Source organism: Uloborus diversus, chromosome 8 (genome assembly GCF_026930045.1).
Source record: "Uloborus diversus isolate 005 chromosome 8, Udiv.v.3.1, whole genome shotgun sequence".
In the NCBI taxonomy this organism is placed as follows: Eukaryota; Metazoa; Arthropoda; class Arachnida; order Araneae; family Uloboridae; genus Uloborus; species Uloborus diversus.
In genome coordinates this window covers 19,670,330-19,687,900 of record NC_072738.1, presented here as the reverse complement: position 1 = coordinate 19,687,900, position 17,571 = coordinate 19,670,330, and the positions used below count along the sequence as shown (strand labels likewise).

The 17,571-nt window shown below is 37.4% G+C and overlaps 11 non-coding genes across 11 annotated transcripts; all 11 read right to left on the bottom strand.

Annotated features, from left to right (window-relative positions):
• Positions 1–4,659: 4,659 nt before the first annotated feature.
• Positions 4,660–4,731, bottom strand: Trnap-ugg (transfer RNA proline (anticodon UGG)). Its single transcript has one exon. It is a non-coding gene; the product is annotated as a tRNA-Pro (tRNA).
• Positions 4,732–4,962: 231 nt separating this feature from the next.
• On the bottom strand, positions 4,963–5,034 carry Trnap-cgg (transfer RNA proline (anticodon CGG)). Its single transcript has one exon. It is a non-coding gene; the product is annotated as a tRNA-Pro (tRNA).
• A 235-nt stretch (positions 5,035–5,269) lies between these two features.
• On the bottom strand, positions 5,270–5,341 carry Trnas-aga (transfer RNA serine (anticodon AGA)). The gene has a single exon. It is a non-coding gene; the product is annotated as a tRNA-Ser (tRNA).
• A 242-nt stretch (positions 5,342–5,583) lies between these two features.
• On the bottom strand, positions 5,584–5,655 carry Trnap-ugg (transfer RNA proline (anticodon UGG)). The gene has a single exon. It is a non-coding gene; the product is annotated as a tRNA-Pro (tRNA).
• Positions 5,656–5,887: 232 nt separating this feature from the next.
• On the bottom strand, positions 5,888–5,959 carry Trnap-agg (transfer RNA proline (anticodon AGG)). The gene has a single exon. It is a non-coding gene; the product is annotated as a tRNA-Pro (tRNA).
• Positions 5,960–6,521: 562 nt separating this feature from the next.
• Trnap-cgg (transfer RNA proline (anticodon CGG)) lies at positions 6,522–6,593 on the bottom strand. The gene has a single exon. It is a non-coding gene; the product is annotated as a tRNA-Pro (tRNA).
• Positions 6,594–6,831: 238 nt separating this feature from the next.
• On the bottom strand, positions 6,832–6,903 carry Trnap-agg (transfer RNA proline (anticodon AGG)). Its single transcript has one exon. It is a non-coding gene; the product is annotated as a tRNA-Pro (tRNA).
• A 555-nt stretch (positions 6,904–7,458) lies between these two features.
• Trnap-ugg (transfer RNA proline (anticodon UGG)) lies at positions 7,459–7,530 on the bottom strand. The gene has a single exon. It is a non-coding gene; the product is annotated as a tRNA-Pro (tRNA).
• A 542-nt stretch (positions 7,531–8,072) lies between these two features.
• Positions 8,073–8,144, bottom strand: Trnap-ugg (transfer RNA proline (anticodon UGG)). Its single transcript has one exon. It is a non-coding gene; the product is annotated as a tRNA-Pro (tRNA).
• A 231-nt stretch (positions 8,145–8,375) lies between these two features.
• Trnap-cgg (transfer RNA proline (anticodon CGG)) lies at positions 8,376–8,447 on the bottom strand. The gene has a single exon. It is a non-coding gene; the product is annotated as a tRNA-Pro (tRNA).
• Positions 8,448–9,309: 862 nt separating this feature from the next.
• Positions 9,310–9,381, bottom strand: Trnap-cgg (transfer RNA proline (anticodon CGG)). The gene has a single exon. It is a non-coding gene; the product is annotated as a tRNA-Pro (tRNA).
• Between the last annotated feature and the right edge of the window lie 8,190 nt (positions 9,382–17,571).

Sequence of the window (17,571 nt, the reverse complement as noted above, 5' to 3'; positions counted from 1 at the left end):
GATCAAAATTGTAAAGTGTCGTACCTCGTGCAAATTGTTCACGTGATAAATAGATACCCTTATCACTATTAAATCTATCAAACAAACTGTGATAAGCACGAATATAATTATTATTTTCAAAATCCAATTCCAAGGGTTTGCATGGCCCAGGTTGACCGTCTACGTAAATAGAGATGAAATTCACATTATGATGCGAAAATAGAAAGGGATTCTTTGAGTAATGACCGTTCATAGCAGCATTTTCGACGCAGGCAATCACTACTCTTTTAGGCATTACACCTAAAAATACATTGTCTTGCATGAAGGAAAAACTTCCTTTCGAAATAGAATAGGTTTTAAATAAAACTCTGTCGATGGGGTACTTGGCAGAACTTTTTTCCAAAGCTTTTGCATGACCCAGTGAAACTCCCGGGCTCACTTGCACTTTTCGTATGAATAACGAGGCATGTTCTAATACCATTTTGTATGCTGCATCCGCTTTCGGTGATAGAAGACAAAACGCTGCATTGCTTCGAGTCATTTTAATTTTAATATCGACCAAATTCAACATGAGACGGTTCTGTAAAAAAATATCCGAGTGTAATTGTCCAATCATATCAAATGTTTTACTGTGTTTACTGAGTTCATATCTTGATTTCAATCCTGGGCCAGCGTTCTCGGCCGTGGGGTCGATTTCTGAGGGATCATCGTCTTTGTAAAACATCGCACAAATAAGTTGACTTTTCTTGGCATCTTCTCCATAATTTAGAAGCGTTTCGATGTATGCACGATAAGGGTACGTATTACTTGCAGATGAAATATTTCGTTCATTCAAACTGACATCGATTTGCGAGAAAAGAGAATGGAGGAATAAGTTGGTTGGGGCAACGGCTTCTTCGACTTCCGTTCCATCGGGTTTGGTGATTTTCGCTGATAAGTAGGATCCATCCACTTTGACGATTTTCGCTTTCACGTAAATGTAGGATGCGTTGAGATCTGTACATTCCACACCGCTTCCAGATATTGAAAATTCGAGAGGCGATCCGTCTCGAATGCTTGCGATGGGATGATATTCGACAAATTGTCCTTTTTCAATAGCAGCTTGAGTGGGAGGCAGTGTGAATAAGTCCAGTTCTGATTTCACACACACTGGAGAATCGCGATGAATGAGAGAAGACATTTTTTTAAGAGAAAATATCGTGATGTGTTTTCACTCTCTTGGTTTTACGAACACTGACTTGTTTCTTGGGAAGTTTGCGCTTTTTATTCCTTCTGCCGGAGCCGATCATGGTCTTTAATTTAACTGCAGCTTTATCCGTCAAGTTTTTGCCGGCTTCCTTCAAACGTCGTTTAGCAGCCACTTTGAGATTTTCACCACGTGAGACATCGTTGAATACATCAACACCGCTGTTCAAAATTTGTTTACCGACCGCTTTGGCACCCGACTTGAAAAGTGGGACTGCAGCCCTGAAGAAAGATTTAAAGAGTCCTCCGAAACCATAGCCTCTTTGATAGGGTGCACCTTGATAATAATTAAGACCATTTCCAGATTGATGGGTGTAGTAATCCTCAAAGGATTTTTGACAGCATTGATATGGAATATACATCACGAGAGGAATTTCTGACGAAAATGAAGTTTCACGTATGACCTTCCACGCTCGAATGGCACTAACATTCCTGTGTTGGTTCTTATAACGATTTCGATAGTGTCGATAATTTTTCGACTCACGGGCAAATAATGAGGTCTTTCATATTCTACACTCATCATTTCACCGTCCGAACCACTCACTTTAATTGTTCGCAGGAACGGAGCATACACATCGCCTATGATTTGAGGTTCGATAATATCTGTATAAACCATTAGCACTCTGAAATGTGCATTAGGATCTGCGATCTGCGGGCTGAACACGGTCTGTTCAATATTTTTGTCGCTATGCTATCGCCCCCTATAACCATCGCTGGAAATCCTAACATCTGTGATAATCCTTCGTGAAAGACGACGCGTGCATTGTTTTTCACTTTAACACAAACGCGTTTCGTGACGTGATTGTAATTGAACGAAATTTTATTATCGTGATCAGGTATGCTTATCGCCTTCAAAATGTCGGATACATTTTCGTAACATCCGGGTAGAATATTTCTTCCTAATTCTTTTCCATCACCTAGATCGGATCCAATTAAATTATTCTCTCGATTCACATTATACCAAGTATGCGGGTAAATGACTTCTACCAGCGCACAATCCCAATATCCAGTCAGTTCAATTGGGGTCGGTAGACGTGTAATAAAATGGGATATTTTATTACCTGGGAAATAGTTTAATGAGCTGTCGCTGGGCAAAGTCACATAGAACGAGCCCATCTTGCAGAGTGAGCAAATGATATCATGTCTCAAGTATTTATAGGTTGGATAAATGAGAGGCCGGAATCCATTGGTTAAATTTTTCCGGATAACCACGAAACTTGACAAAATATTCAGTTTTGTTTTCCTTTTTTCTCTTTCGTAATATTTTTCGACAGTATAATCTTCTTTCAGTTTGACTTTTTGTAATTCTTGAGGATAAAAAGTTCCTTGGATGGGTTCACCCATTAAATCTTTCACACGGTACACGGGAATAGCTCTTTTGACACATTCGGTGACGATAAATAATTCCTCCGTCCAATTCGTCTCGTATCTTTTTTCAAAAGTGAGTTTTTGTTTAGAAATACGAACGACATCACCAACGTTGTAAACACACGGTTTCCTTTCCGCATCTTGATTATCTCCGTAGATCGCGAAATACACTTGTCCTTCATTATTCGCATTCACTTCAACAGGTGCCCTCCTGATGGTGGAATGGTAAGTAGTATTATAACTCTTTATCAAATCATCTAACACGTCAATATAGTTGTAAGTGTTTTGACTCGTGAAATATTTCCACATTTTAGTTTTCAGAGTACGATTGAAACTTTCCACTACCGAAGCCTTCGTTGCGTTAAAAATTGTGAAGAACTTGACTTGATTGTCTCGTAGAAACTTTTGAAATAGTGCATTTTTAAATTCACCACCTTGATCCGTTTGGAGTAACTTGGGTTTTCTCTCTGTAAAAATAGACTGGAAAGCGTCGACAATCTCTCGGCCCTGCTTCGTTTTTAAAGGCTTCGCCCATGCATATTTTGAAAAAATATCGATACATGTTAATATATACCGATAACCACGATTATGTTTTTGCAAGTTTGTCAAATCGGCGAGGTCTGCTTGCCATTGGAAATCTTTATGATGAACGAATACGCGATTCGTCGGGAATTTCTTTCTCACAGGTTTGTGCAGAGTGTTCGCATCGACTCCCGCTAGATAATTCTGAATGGCTTTCTTGCTTTCTTCTCCTTCCAAAGCACGAAATAATGCATTGACACCGGCAAAACTTGCTTCTTGAGCCGGTTCCAGGTAAGCCTTCTTCATTGCAGCATGAAAAATGATTATTCGACACGTTGAAATGAATCATCCTCGGAATGTAATGAGAGAATTAGAGGTATCATTCGGTTTAAGTAGAAAATCTACGGCAAAATCTGATTTCCCTGTCAGAATATAGATGATTCCCATGACGCAACATAAACTCAGATAAAGGACCGTAATCCATACAACCTCTTCTCTAGGATGCATGTTTAAGAATAAAATAGAAATACATATGCTATCATCATTTATAATGGCGGGTGCATCTGAAAACGACATAGTCCAATATGTTTGTAAAAAACACTTGAAATAGCTCTGTACAACTTTATGAGGATGGCATGACAAAAAGTATCACACATTCTTATGACAACAATTGTGACGTTTTGTCATACCCTAATCAGGTTGCCACTCGAAAACCATCGTATAAGGTTACAAAGAAAAAAAAATGACAAAGTCCAAAAACGCGGGAAAAATCTTCAAAGTCTCAACAGATGGCACCATGTGCATTTACCTCATGTGAAAATTATATTGGGATGACAATTAGTGTATGCATATGTAGGTCTTCGTAGCCGAGTGGTTAGCGCGTGTGCTTAATATCCCTCGACTGCGAAGACCTTTTGGTGGACGCGCGTTCGATTCCCAACTTCAACACTCTGTAAAAATAAAAATAATTAAATTCAGTGAAATATTCAAAGTCCCGATAGATGGCTCCACGAACGTTCTAAAAAGTTGCTATCCAAACTCTGGTTCTCATAACAACCAAAACATTAACATTGCCATCCAAAAACTTACCTTCTACTCAGTGTTGCCATTCCCTAAAACGAAGTCCAAAAGCGCGGGAAAATATTCAAAAACGCGCCAAAATAACCTCGTTACCTTCTACGGGTTCTCGCGGCGGCCCTGGGAGGCGGCTATCAGGAGGAAGATCAACCCAAGGTCAGAGGGGGAGTGAGAGGAGTTGGGAGGGGGTGTTAACACCCCAACACCCCCTCCCGTCGGTGAATGCCCATTTCTCCCCTACTTATGATTTTTATACCGTTTCTTATATGTAAACCAAAATTGAAAATAGCATTACTGGTTTAAAAAAAACAGATAGGCTCAACCGGGATTTAAATCCGCAACCTCGCGCGCTCTACGTGAGAATCATACCCCTAGAACACTCAGCCCCGATGTTAGCGAATTATTTTATAATGTTTCAGGAATGCAAACATTTTTTAAGGCATATTTAATTAAGAAAAATATACATACGGGCTCGGCCGGGATTTGAACCCGGGACCTCTCGCACCCAAAGCGCGAATCATACCCCTAGACCACCGAGCCACAGTGTCGTGTAATATAATTTTTATAGCGTTTCTTATATGTAAACTTAATTTAAAAATAGCATTACTGGTTTAAAATAAATAGATGGGCTCGACCGGGATTTTATTCCATGACCTCGCGCACCACTTGTGAGCGTCATATTCCTAGAACACTAAGCCCCGATGTTAGCGAATTATTTCACGCATGCAAACATTTTTTTAAACCATAATTAATTCAAAAAAACATACATACGGGCTCGGCCGGGATTTGAACCCGGGACCTCTCGCACCCGAAGCGAGAATCATACCCCTATACCACCGAGCCACAGACAGTGTCGTGCAATATAATTTTTATAGCGTTTCTTATATGTAAACTTAATATAAAAATAGCATTACTGGTTTAAAATAAATAGATGGGCTCGCAGGGATTTTATTCCATGACCTCGCGCACCACTTGTGAGCGTCATATTCCTAGAACACTAAGCCCCGATGTTAGCGAATTATTTCATGCATGCAAACATTTTTTACAGCATAATTAATTTAAAAAAAATCTTACATACGGGCTCGGCCGGGATTTGAACCCGGGACCTCTCGCACTCTATGCGAGAATCATAACCCTAGACCACCGAGCCACAGTGGCCAGCAATATGATTTTTATAGCGTTTCTTTAATGTAAACTTAATTTAAAAATTGCATTACAGGTTTAAAAAAAATAGATGGTCTCGACCGGGATTTGATTCCATGACCACGCGCACCTTACGTGAGAGTCATACTCCTAGAACAATAATCCCCGATGTTAGCGAATTATTTTATACTGTTTCATGTATGCAAACATTTTTTTAAAGCATAATTAATTTTAAAAAAACATACATACGGGCTCGGCTGGGATTTGAACCCGGGACCTCTCGCACCCAAAGCGAGAATCATACCCCTAGACCACCGAGCCACAGCGTAGTGTAATACAATTTTTATGGCGTTCTTATATGTAAACTTAATTTAAAAATAGCATTACTGGTTTAAAATAAATAGATGGGCTCGACCGGGATTTTATTCCATGACCTCGCGCACCACTTCTGAGCGTCATATTCCTAGAACACTAAGCCCCGATGTTAGCGAATTATTTCATGCATGCAAACATTTTTTTACAGCATAATTAATTTTTTAAAAAAATTACATACGGGCTCGGCCGGGATTTGAACACGGGACCTCTTGCACCCTAAGCGAGAATCATACCCCTAGACCACCGAGCCACAGTGGCCTGCAATATGATTTTTATAGCGTTTCTTATATGTAAACTTAAATTGAAAATAGCATTACTGGTTTAAAAAAAACAGATAGGCTCAACCGGGATTTAAATCCGCAACCTCGCGCGCTCTACGTGAGAATCATACCCCTAGAACACTCAGCCCCGATGTTAGCGAATTATTTTATACTGTTTCATGCATGCAAACATTTTTTTAACGCACAATTAATTTTAAAAAAACATACATACGGGCTCGGCCGGGATTTGAACCCTGGACCTCTCGCACCCTAAGCTTGAATCATACCAGTACACCACCGAGCCAACTTGTCGGGAAATATGATTTTTATAGCGTTTCTTATATATAAACCTAAATTGAAAATAGCATTACTGGTTTAAAAAAAACAGATAGGCTCAACCGGGATTTAAATCCGCAACCTCGCGCGCTCTACGTGAGAATCATACCCCTAGAACACTCAGCCCCGATGTTAGCGAATTATTTTATAATGTTTCAGGAATGCAAACATTTTTTACAGCATAATTAATTTAAAAAAAAAAAAAAACTTACGTACGGGCTCGGCCGGGATTTGAACCCGGGACCTCTCGCACCCGAAGCGAGAATCATACCCCTAGACCACCGAGCCACAGCCAGTGTCGTGCAATATAATTTTTATAGCGTTTCTTATATGTAAACTTAATATAAAAATAGCATTACTGGTTTAAAATAAATAGATGGGCTCGCCAGGGATTTTATTCCATGACCTCGCGCACCACTTGTGAGCGTCATATTCCTAGAACACTAAGCTCCGATGTTAGCGAATTATTTCATGCATGCAAACATTTTTTCACAGCATAATTAATTTAAAAAGAAAACTTACATTCGGGCTCGGCCGGGATTTGAAACCGGGACCTCTCGCACCCTAAGCGAGAATCATACCCCTAGACAACCGAGCCACTTTGTCGGGAAATATGATTTTTATAGCGTTTCTTATATGTAAACCTAAATTGAAAATAGCATTACTGGTTTAAAAAAAAACCATAGGCTCAACCGGGATCTAAATCCGCAACCTCGCGCGCTCTACGTGAGAATCACACGCCTAGAACACTAAGATCCGATGTTAGCGAATTATTTTATACTGTTTTATGCATGCAAACATTTTTTTAACGCACAATTAATTTAAAAAAAACATACATACGGGCTCGGCCGGGATTTGAACCCGGGACCTCTCGCACCCTAAGCTTGAATCATACCCCTAGACCACCGAGCCAACTTGTCGGGAAATATGATTTTTATAGCGTTTCTTATATGTAAACCTAAATTGAAAATAGCATTACTGGTTTAAAAAAAAAACCATAGGCTCAACCGGGATTTAAATACGCAACCTCGCGCGCTCTACGTGAGAATCATACCCCTAGAACACTCAGCCCCGATGTTAGCGAATTATTTTATAATGTATCAGGAATGCAAACATTTTTTAAGGCATATTTAATTAAGAAAAATATACATACGGGCTCGGCCGGGATTTGAACCCGGGACCTCTCGTACCCAACGCGAGAATCATACCCCTAGACCACCGAGCCACAGTGTCGTGTAATATAATTTTTATAGCGTTTCTTATATGTAAACTTAATTTAAAAATAGCATTACTGGTTTAAAATAAATAGACGGGCTCGACCGGGATTTTATTCCATGACCTCGCGCACCACTTGTGAGCGTCATATACCTAGAACACTAAGCCCCGATGTTAGCGAATTATTTCATGCATGCAAACATTTTTTTAAAGTATAATTAATTTAAAAAAACATACATACGGGCTCGGGCGGGATTTGAACCCGGGACCTCTCGCATCCTAAGCTTGAATCATACCCCTAGACCACCGAGCCAGTTTGTCGGGAAATATGATTTTTATAGCGTTTCTTATATGTAAACCAAAGTTGAAAAAACCTTTACTGGTTTAAAAAAACAGATAGGCTCAACCGGGATTTAAATCCGCAACCTCGCGCACTCTACGTGAGAATCATACCCCTAGAACACTCAGCCTCGATGTTAGCGAATTATTTTATAATGTTTCAGGAATGCAAACATTTTTTAAAGCATATTTAATTAAGAAAAATATACATACGGGCTCGGCCGGGATTTGAACCCGGGACCTCTCGCACCCAAAGCGAGAATCATACCCCTAGACCACCGAGCCACAGTGTCTTGTAATATAATTTTTATAGCGTTTCTTATATGTAAACCTAAATTGAAAATAGCATTACTGGTTTAAAAAAAAAACCATAGGCTCAACCGGGATTTAAATCCGCAACCTCGCGCGCTCTACGTGAGAATCATACCCCTAGAACACTCAGCCCCGATGTTAGCGAATTATTTCATGCATGCAAACATTTTTTAAGGCATATTTAATTAAGAAAAATATACATACGGGCTCGGCCGGGATTTGAACCCGGGACCTCTAGCACCCGAAGCGAGAATCATACCCCTATACCACCGAGCCACAGGCAGTGTCGTGTAATATAATTTTCATTGCGTTTCTTATATGTAAACTTAATATAAAAATAGCATTACTGGTTTAAAATAAATAGATGGGCTCGACCGGGATTTTATTCCATGACCTCGCGCAGCACTTGTGAGCGTCAAATTCCTAGAACACTAAGCCCCGATGTTAGCGAATTATTTCATGCATGCAAACATTTTTTTACAGCGTAATTAATTTAAAAAAAACTTACATACGGTCTCGGCCGGGATTTGAACCCGGGACCTCTCGCTTCTTAAGCTTGAATCATACCCCTAGACCACCGAGCCCCAGTGGCCTGCAATATGATTTTTATAGAGTTTCTTATATGTAAACTTAATTTAAAAATAGCATTACTGGTTTAAAAAAAAATAGATGGGTTCGACCGGGATTTGATTCAATGACCTCGCGCACCTTACGTGAGAGTCATACTCCTAGAACACTAAGCCCCGATGTTAGAGAATTATTTTATGCTGTTTCATGCATGCAAACATTTTTTTAAAGCATAATAATTAAAAAAAATCATCTATACGGGCTCGGCCGGGATTTGAACCCGGGACCTCTCGCACCCTAAGCTTGAATCATGCCCCTAGACCACCGAGCCAATTTGCCGGAATACATGATTTTTATAGCGTTTCTTATATGTAAACCTAAATTGAAAATAACATTACTGGTTTAAAAAAAACAGATAGGCTCTACCGGGATTTAAATCCGCAACCTCGCGCGCTGTACGTGAGAATCATACCCCTAGAACACTCAGCCCCGATGTTAGCAAATTATTTTACAATGTTTCAGGCATGCAAACTTTTTTAAAAACATATTTAATTAAGAAAAATATACATACGGGCTCGGTCGGGATTTGAACCCGTGACCTCTCGCATCCGAAGCGAGAATCTTACCCCTAGACCACCGAGCCACAGTGTCATGTAATATAATTTTTATAGCGTTTCTTATATGTAAACTTAATATAAAAATTGCATTACTTGTTTAAAATAAATAGATGGGCTCGACCGGTATTTTATTCCATGACCTCGCGCACCACTTGTGAGCGTCATATTCCTAGAACACTAAGCCCCGATGTTAGCGAATTATTTTATACTGTTTCATGCATGCAAACATTTTTTTAACGCACAATTAATTTTAAAAAAAAACATACATGCGGGCTCGGCCGGGATTTGAATACGGGACCTCTCGCACCCTAAGCTTGATACATACCCCTAGACCACCAAGCCACTTAGTCGGAAAATATGATTTTTATAACGTTTCTTATATGTAAACCTAAATTGAAAATAGCATTACTGGTTAAAAAAAAAAAAAAAAAAAACAGGTAGGCTCAACCGGGATTTAAATCCGCAACCTCGCGCACTCTACGTGAGAATCATACCCCTAGAACACTCAGCCCCGATGTTAGCGAATTATTTTATAATGTTTCAGGCATGCAAACTTTTTTTAAAGCATATTTCATTAAAAAAATTTACATACGGGCTCGGCCGGGATTTGAACCCGCGACCTCTCGCACCCGAAGCGGGAATCATATCCCTAGACCACCGAGCCACAGTGTCGTGTAAGATAATTTTTATAGCGTTTCTTATATGTAAACTTAATTTAAAAATAGCATTACTGGTTTAAAATAAATAGATGGGCTCGACCGGGATTTTATTCCATGACCTCGCGCACCACTTGTGAGCGTCATATTCCTAGAACACTAAGCCCCGATGTTAGCGAATTATTTCATGCATGCTAACATTTTTTTACAGCGTAATTAATTTAAAAAAAAAATTACACACGGGCTCGGCCGGAATTTAAACCCGGGACCTCTTGCACCCTAAGCGAGAATCATACCCCTACACCACCGAGCCACAGTGGCCTGCAATATGATTTTTATAGCGTTTCTAATATGTAAACTTAATTTAAAATAGCATTACTGGTTTAAAAAAAAATTGATGGGCTCGACCGGGATTTGATTCAATGACCTCGCGCACCTTACGTGAGAGTCATACTCCTAGAACACTAAGCCCCGATGTTAGAGAATTATTTTATGCTGTTTCATGCATGCAAACATTTTTTTAAAGCATAATTAATTTTTAAAAAAACATACATACGGGCTGAGCCGGGATTTGAACCCGGGACCTCTCGCACCCTAAGCTTGAAACATACCCCTAGACCACCGAACCACTTTGACGGGAAATATGATTTTTATAGCGTTTCTTTTTTTGTAAACCAAAACTAAAAAAACCTTTACTGGTTTAAAAAAACAGATAGGCTCAACCGGGATTTAAATCCGCAACCTCGCGCACTCCACGTGAGAATCATACCCCTAGAACACTCAGCCCCGATGTTAGCGAATTATTTTATAATGTTTCAGGCATGCAAACATTTTTTTAAACATATTTAATTAAGAAAAATTTACATACGTGGTCGGCCGGGATTTTTATAGCGTTTCTTATATGTAAACTTAATTTAAAAATAGCATTACTGGTTTAAAAAAAAATAGATGGGCTCGACCGGGATTTGATTCCATGACCTCGCGCACCTTACGTAAGAGTCATACTCCTAGAACACTAAGCCCCGATGTTAGCGAATTATTTCATGCATGCAAACAATTTTTTAAAGCATAATTAATTTTTAAAAAAAACTTACCAATGGGCTCGGCCGGGTTTTTAACCCGGGACCTCTCGCACCCTAAGGGAGAATCATACCCCTAGACCACCGAACCTCTTTGTCGGGAAATATGAATTTTATAGAGTTTCTAAATTGAAAAAAAACTGGATTAGGCACGGCAAAGATTGTTTTTTTGTATCAAAATATGAATCGACCCAATAATAAAACCATCATTTACAACACCTAAAATGTAATTTTAGTTTTTTTATGAATTATTGTAATATTTTTTGAAAAAAATATGATCTGAAACCATATTAAATTTTAACAGAAAAACAATCTAGAAGAGCTTTTATGTGGGAATCCAAAATTTGAGCTCAAAATATTCAGTAGTTTTTGAGCTTTGCTTAAAAATTCATTTTTTCCTACTTTAGGGGACCGTATACTTTTTTAAAACAGAAATTATGAAAGTTGGTTTCTTCGTAAAAAAAGATACGTCTATGAATTTTTTAAATGCATAAATGTATTCGCTGTCTCTGCAGAAGAACAACACAATATTGCAACCGTTAGTTTTTTGTGGATATTACTCAAACGTCAATGTGTAAACAATGCGAAACACTATCTCATTGTCTAATAAAAGAATACTAGTCGACCCGTGCGGAACTCCGCACTGTGCTTCGAATCGTTTCATAAGGTATTTCGCTCTTTAAGAATTTCAAAGGAAGAACATTATGAAGAAGATCCGAAAAAAAAGTAAGCGCAGAAGAGAAGACATGTAACTTAAAGACATCAGTAACAAAACCTCGTTAAATACAACGTTGTGATAATTTGATCATCGCTCACCTTTTGGTCGTACATATTTTCAATTCAAACATAAATATTATTAAAAGTGTGGCTGAGTAGTGACTCGTGAAAAAGCAATAATTGTGCATGTAAAAAAAACAGGTTGTGGCAAATACAGTCCTGCCCATGTGAGCATCTGACGGGGAAAAAAAGACATATTAAAGAGATATTTAATGGCACGGATTCGAATAGGCGCCATTCTGATTAACAGCCCGACACCCCAACAAACCTAGCAATTGCGCCTTCCTTTTCGAAAGCTATTCATTGAAGGAATGCGTAGTAAAAAACAGCAAAAAAGCTTTTTGCCAAAATAATAATAATAATAATAAGATCATGCTTCTATGTTTTGTCATTAACCAGCATGATACGATTTAAAAATATTCGAAAAGCATGGAATTTGATTAAAGAATGACGAAGATCTCTCGTAGCGATTGAAACGAACATTCTAGAGAAGTAATAAATTAGATTGAGAATAAGTGTTTTTATCTTTGAATATTGAACTATTTCACATAGAAGGTTGCTTTAACAGTTACGGCTTAAATGTACGCACATGTTTCTCTTTTAATCGAACACTTAAAATTCAAAACCAACACCAGTTGAACTGAGTCCGTTCTTAAGTGTAATTTTTCGAACGTAGACAAAATGTATTTTTTTTTTCAGCAGAACGCAGAGGAGTAGAAAATAATTTCTTGCTAATGAAGTTGATAATACTTTTAATGCTTTATATCGTATTCGCGCGAATAAAAAATTAAAGGTTTACTGAGTGAAACTCGTAGTTTTAATCAGGCGTAGTATTTTTTCATTTGTACAAAAGGTCGAACACTGCTATTAGAAACATCTACATTTTAGCATACAATAAAAATGTTTTTCTGCACAAAAAGGAGTTCTTTAGGTAAATCTATTACTTTTTTATGCCTACATTATGTTGAGTGGTCTGGATGTAGTCAAAGAACACAGTTCGATTAACAATCAACTTATCCGAATGATAACTGTAGCTTGCATAAAGGAGTCGAAACACCAAGTAGCATTCCCACTGCATTTATTTTATTACGTGTGTATGTTATGAGTACATGTAATGCGTAATACTAATATAAATTTGATATTATGTCGGACAGCCCAAGCTTGCCCGAAGTTCAGATAGTTTATAGCCGAACGCTCTACCGAAAAAAACTTATCAATTAAACCGAACAACTAAGTCCAGTGCTGTTAAGCTTTATTAAAATATGAACACACACACAGACTATTTTTTATTTTTATTTTTTTTTGCCGAAAGCGACGTAAAAAAATGGAAAACTGCATTAGAACTTTGCTTTAAAAAATGCATAAGAACTACAGGCAGCATCAAGGTTTTGAAACAGCAAGAGGCGATTTCGAAAACTTGAATTTTAGACCGTAAATCTTTTTTTCGTCATTGGCCAGCCTGATAAGTTTTAAAATGAGAGGGGATTAATATATAAGATAAGATATTGATGAAAAATGTTTTTATTTTTGAAAATTTTTACAATTTGTTACCGCAGGCTGCTTGAACCGTTATAACTTAGATGGCAGCACGTGTTCATCATTTAACAGCACGGTTAAAATACAAAATAAATTGAACTATGCTCTTTTTTAAGCGTAGCTTTTCGAATGTAGTAAAAATGTGATAAGCTATTTAATTTTTAGCAAAAAGAAGAAAAAATATATATTTTACCCTTCAAATTGAGGTAGTATTTTATTTATTTGTACAAAGAGTCAAAAACTCATTAGAAGAATATATATTTCAATATACGATTTATTATTTTTTTTCTGAACAAAAAACAATTCTATTGTAGTCTGAAATCTTAAACCTGTTACTTTTATTTTCGCTTACATTATGCTTTAATTTTCTTTCCAGAGCCAAAGCTTCAAAAAAAAAAAAAAAAAAAAAAAAAAAAAACGTGCAATTTCGAAGTAATTTAGCACAAAATCACTGAATGTTTTCATATCAGCAAGGAGCATTTTCTTCTCATTTATTCTATTCCCTCATAGTAGTTATTCATTTAACTCAGTGTTCATGTAATGCGCGATATTTCTCTAATTTTTTTTGTTGCAGATTGTCCGGACTTGGGTCCGAACACGTAATCTCCTGGTTACGAAGAGAACGCTCTGCCGATCAAGCTACTCAGCTCTGTCGGTCATGGCGCAAATTAAAGTTATAAGTTTGACCGAAAACCTTATTCTGGTTCTTTAAAACAGGTTTTTCGGTTAAAAGAAACAATTTTTAGACCTTGGGTCTATTTTTCGTCAGTAGCCAGCACCATAAGCTATAAAATTAGCCGTAAATCAAAGCAATCGATCAAGAATTGAGGGAAATTTGGCGTAGAAACCAAAAACAGGCTACAGAAATAATATATAAGGATTTTATTTTATAGAACTTTTTAAATTAGAAGCTACACTTAAAATACTTCTGTTTTTTCTTTCTTTTTTTTTTTTTTCTTTCTGCGTTTAGCCATTGCCTTTTGTAAAACAATAACTCAAAAAAAAAATATATATATATATATATATATATATATATATTAATTTGATTTTTTGGCATCATGAACTCAAATTATGTTTTTCGCAATCACGAGTGTGTGTGTTTATGTATGCATGTGTGTGCGTGTTGTGTATGCAGTGCTGTGTGTGTACGCGCGTGTGCGGGTAGGCGTTCGTATGTGTGTGTACGCGCGTGTGTGTAGGCGTTCGTGTGTGTGTGTGTATGTAGGCATGTGTGTTTGTGTCTGTGCAGGCATGTGTGTGTAGGTGGTATGTGCGTGTGTAGGAGTGTGTGTATGTGTGTGTAGGTGTGTGTATGTATGCTTGTGTGTGTGTAGGACATTGACGTAACCTGGAGACGGTTTTCGCCAGAGGAGCAGCATCGTGAGGCAGCCGGCCGATGACGGTGCTGCGGAGGGTGCTGGTGGGAAAATAAAATGATAGCACATGAAAACAGTCAAATGAAAGCAAAAAGCAATCGTGATTGCTCAAAAAAATGAACATGCACAACTTTTTCACAGAAACATACAACAAAATCTCATTGTCTTGCTAGTCATGTTGCAATAGACAGTGTAGAATTAATGGCTCTTCCCGGTGATATTTTACTAAAAGAAAAAATTATTGCCTTGCCTAAATCGGGAAAAAGTACTCGAAAAATAGCCGACAGTGTGAAGTTTCGCCTTTAACAGTATCCAGATGGGTCAAAAAGTAATATTTGCTCTTAGATAAGTTTACTGGTTTTCAGGAATTATTATTATTATTATTATTTTTTTTGTATAGTGTTTGAATAATTTTCAATGTGTTAAGATGTAGGAAAGGAAATGTCGGTCGCAGTAGTGGGCCGCACGTTTTGAGCCCGAATTCTGCACGCAAAGTAATTGTTGTGGCTAATCGTGAACTTTTTTTTTTTTTTTTGACTTCGTCAAAGATTTAACAAAACATTAATTTGGGTGTTAGATTAAGTTGAGTTTTTGTCTATTCTTAATTATAATTTAAATACTATTTTTCTATTTACTTTCTCAGTCATTGTCGGTGCATTTCACATTAAAATCATTCCCGCAAGACAAAGATAAAATTTCAAATAATTTTCTTCTTTTTTGAATAACATGGAAAAATATCGACAAAGGAAGAAAGTTACAATAAATTATTGTTATCAATTATAGATGCCTATCTTATTATATGCATGGTTTTCAGAATCCAATATCTGAATATTCGGCTCCAACGTTATGCCACTGGAACTATTTTTACTTTCTGATCTTACTCTTTAAGCAAACAAGGAGCCCCACGGACCGGCTTCGCGGACTGAAGGCGTCCCGCGTCTTAACTGCGATGCAATTACGGTTTGGTAATCCCATTCGATGGTTGCTGTGGGTTCTAATAATGAGCCCAACAACCCTGAACTAGATTTGACAGTATAATGAAGCAGGTGTCATGTCATTGAAGCTGAGAGTGCCTAAAAACTGGTGGAAGAAGAAAATTTATCTCACCAGTGAGATGCCGTAAATATACAGCAGATAAATTTACTTTACCTACCAGTTTATTCGGACTCTCAGCTTCAATAAGCTGACTTCTGCATCCCTTATGATTAGCTCCGATGCCAGTTAGCGAAATCTGCAGTGAGGACGAAATTGTAGCCTCTGGACAGATCAACCCGCCTGTCGGGTATGCTATGTATAGTATTGCTATAGGTGCGCCAGTCTAATGCCTGATACTATGGAAAATATTAGTTTGCAGGTATATAGTGCGCGAAACAAAATCAAATAATGTTATCAAGTTTTGTTTGTAATAATTCGGAGAAATGACAAGAAGACAGATTTCGGTTCAACTTGGTTTAAGCTAAAATAACTTTTGTCTTTTTAAATTACGTGTTGGATCATCTCGAATCTCGGTGCTAGAAACAGCATTGGGAAACTACTTTCCTAAATGGCTTTTAAGAACCCTTACATGTTTAACTAAAACCGCCGATTGTATTATGCCTTTTTAATAATACCACGCATTATGATCTTTCGCATAAATTAGGATTTGAAATAAATTCGCTTTTTTTGATTACAAAAAAGCCTCTAGAACAATTATTGTGTTTGTCCGCTGGGTTAATTCAAATAACCAAATTTTTCCCAAATAAAAAGTTTGAGTATGAACGGTTTGCTCATTAACGGGTATTTATATTCTCCTGTTTCTGTTTTATTTTTTAGATTGATACTTCGTTCATTTTATGTATATAGAGCAAATTTTCACGGAATAAATGGACCTTGCTTTGCTCGAGTCTCCAGTCTGTTTAATGCTGCGTCTTCCCACGTAGTGCGGTATATTTTTTATATTTTTGTGTGTGATGACCCAAACTTCTGCCGATGTTCTGCGAAATTAAAAACGCGCAATTCCATTTTACATCAAAATACTTTCTATTCATTCCAAAATAAACCTGTAACATAGGTGCAATCTATTTATCAAACATATTCACATCATGTTTCTAGGTATAGGGTTGGATATTTACCTTTCTATGAGGCTAATTTGCTGAATGATTATATAAGCAATCCAATAGGTTCATATTAGAAAAGGCAAAAAGTTCCATTACTTTTCATTTTTCATTATTCGATTTACTAAACAACGATCTATACGATGGACCAGCCAAACCCCATCCGTCTTTCTTAGGTTAATCCAGATAGACAAAAATCAGTAAATATTTTTACTTTTTTTTTTTTTCAAAAAAAAAAAAAAAATTCGACCGTAAATCGCTTTTTGTCGCAACATAATCGGCTAAAAAGTATCGGATTACGGAAAAAAAAGAGAACTTTAAAAAATCATGAATTGAGCTGGATAATCTCGATCTTTTCTTTGTTTACATTCCGTGACTTGATATGCCGTGACCTTGAAAGAAGCGTTTTCAATGTGTTGACGGTCCCTAAAACGTTTTCCGTTAATAACTCCTGTTCTACTGGACGGAATGCAGTGAAATTTCTTATCCTGGCTGTATTTTGCGGTCTAAACGTAATTATGTACCAAAAATTACGGGTTCCCATTTGAAAATCAAGAGTTGGTGCTCATTTTGCTTTGTATATGGTCCCTTATCAAAATTTTACCTACGTAGTTTTAAAGAAGACTTTAAACCAAGTCGGATGACACCTTTCTTTCCTTTCTAGCATGCATAATGGCCGAATAATTAAAAGTGTTTCGT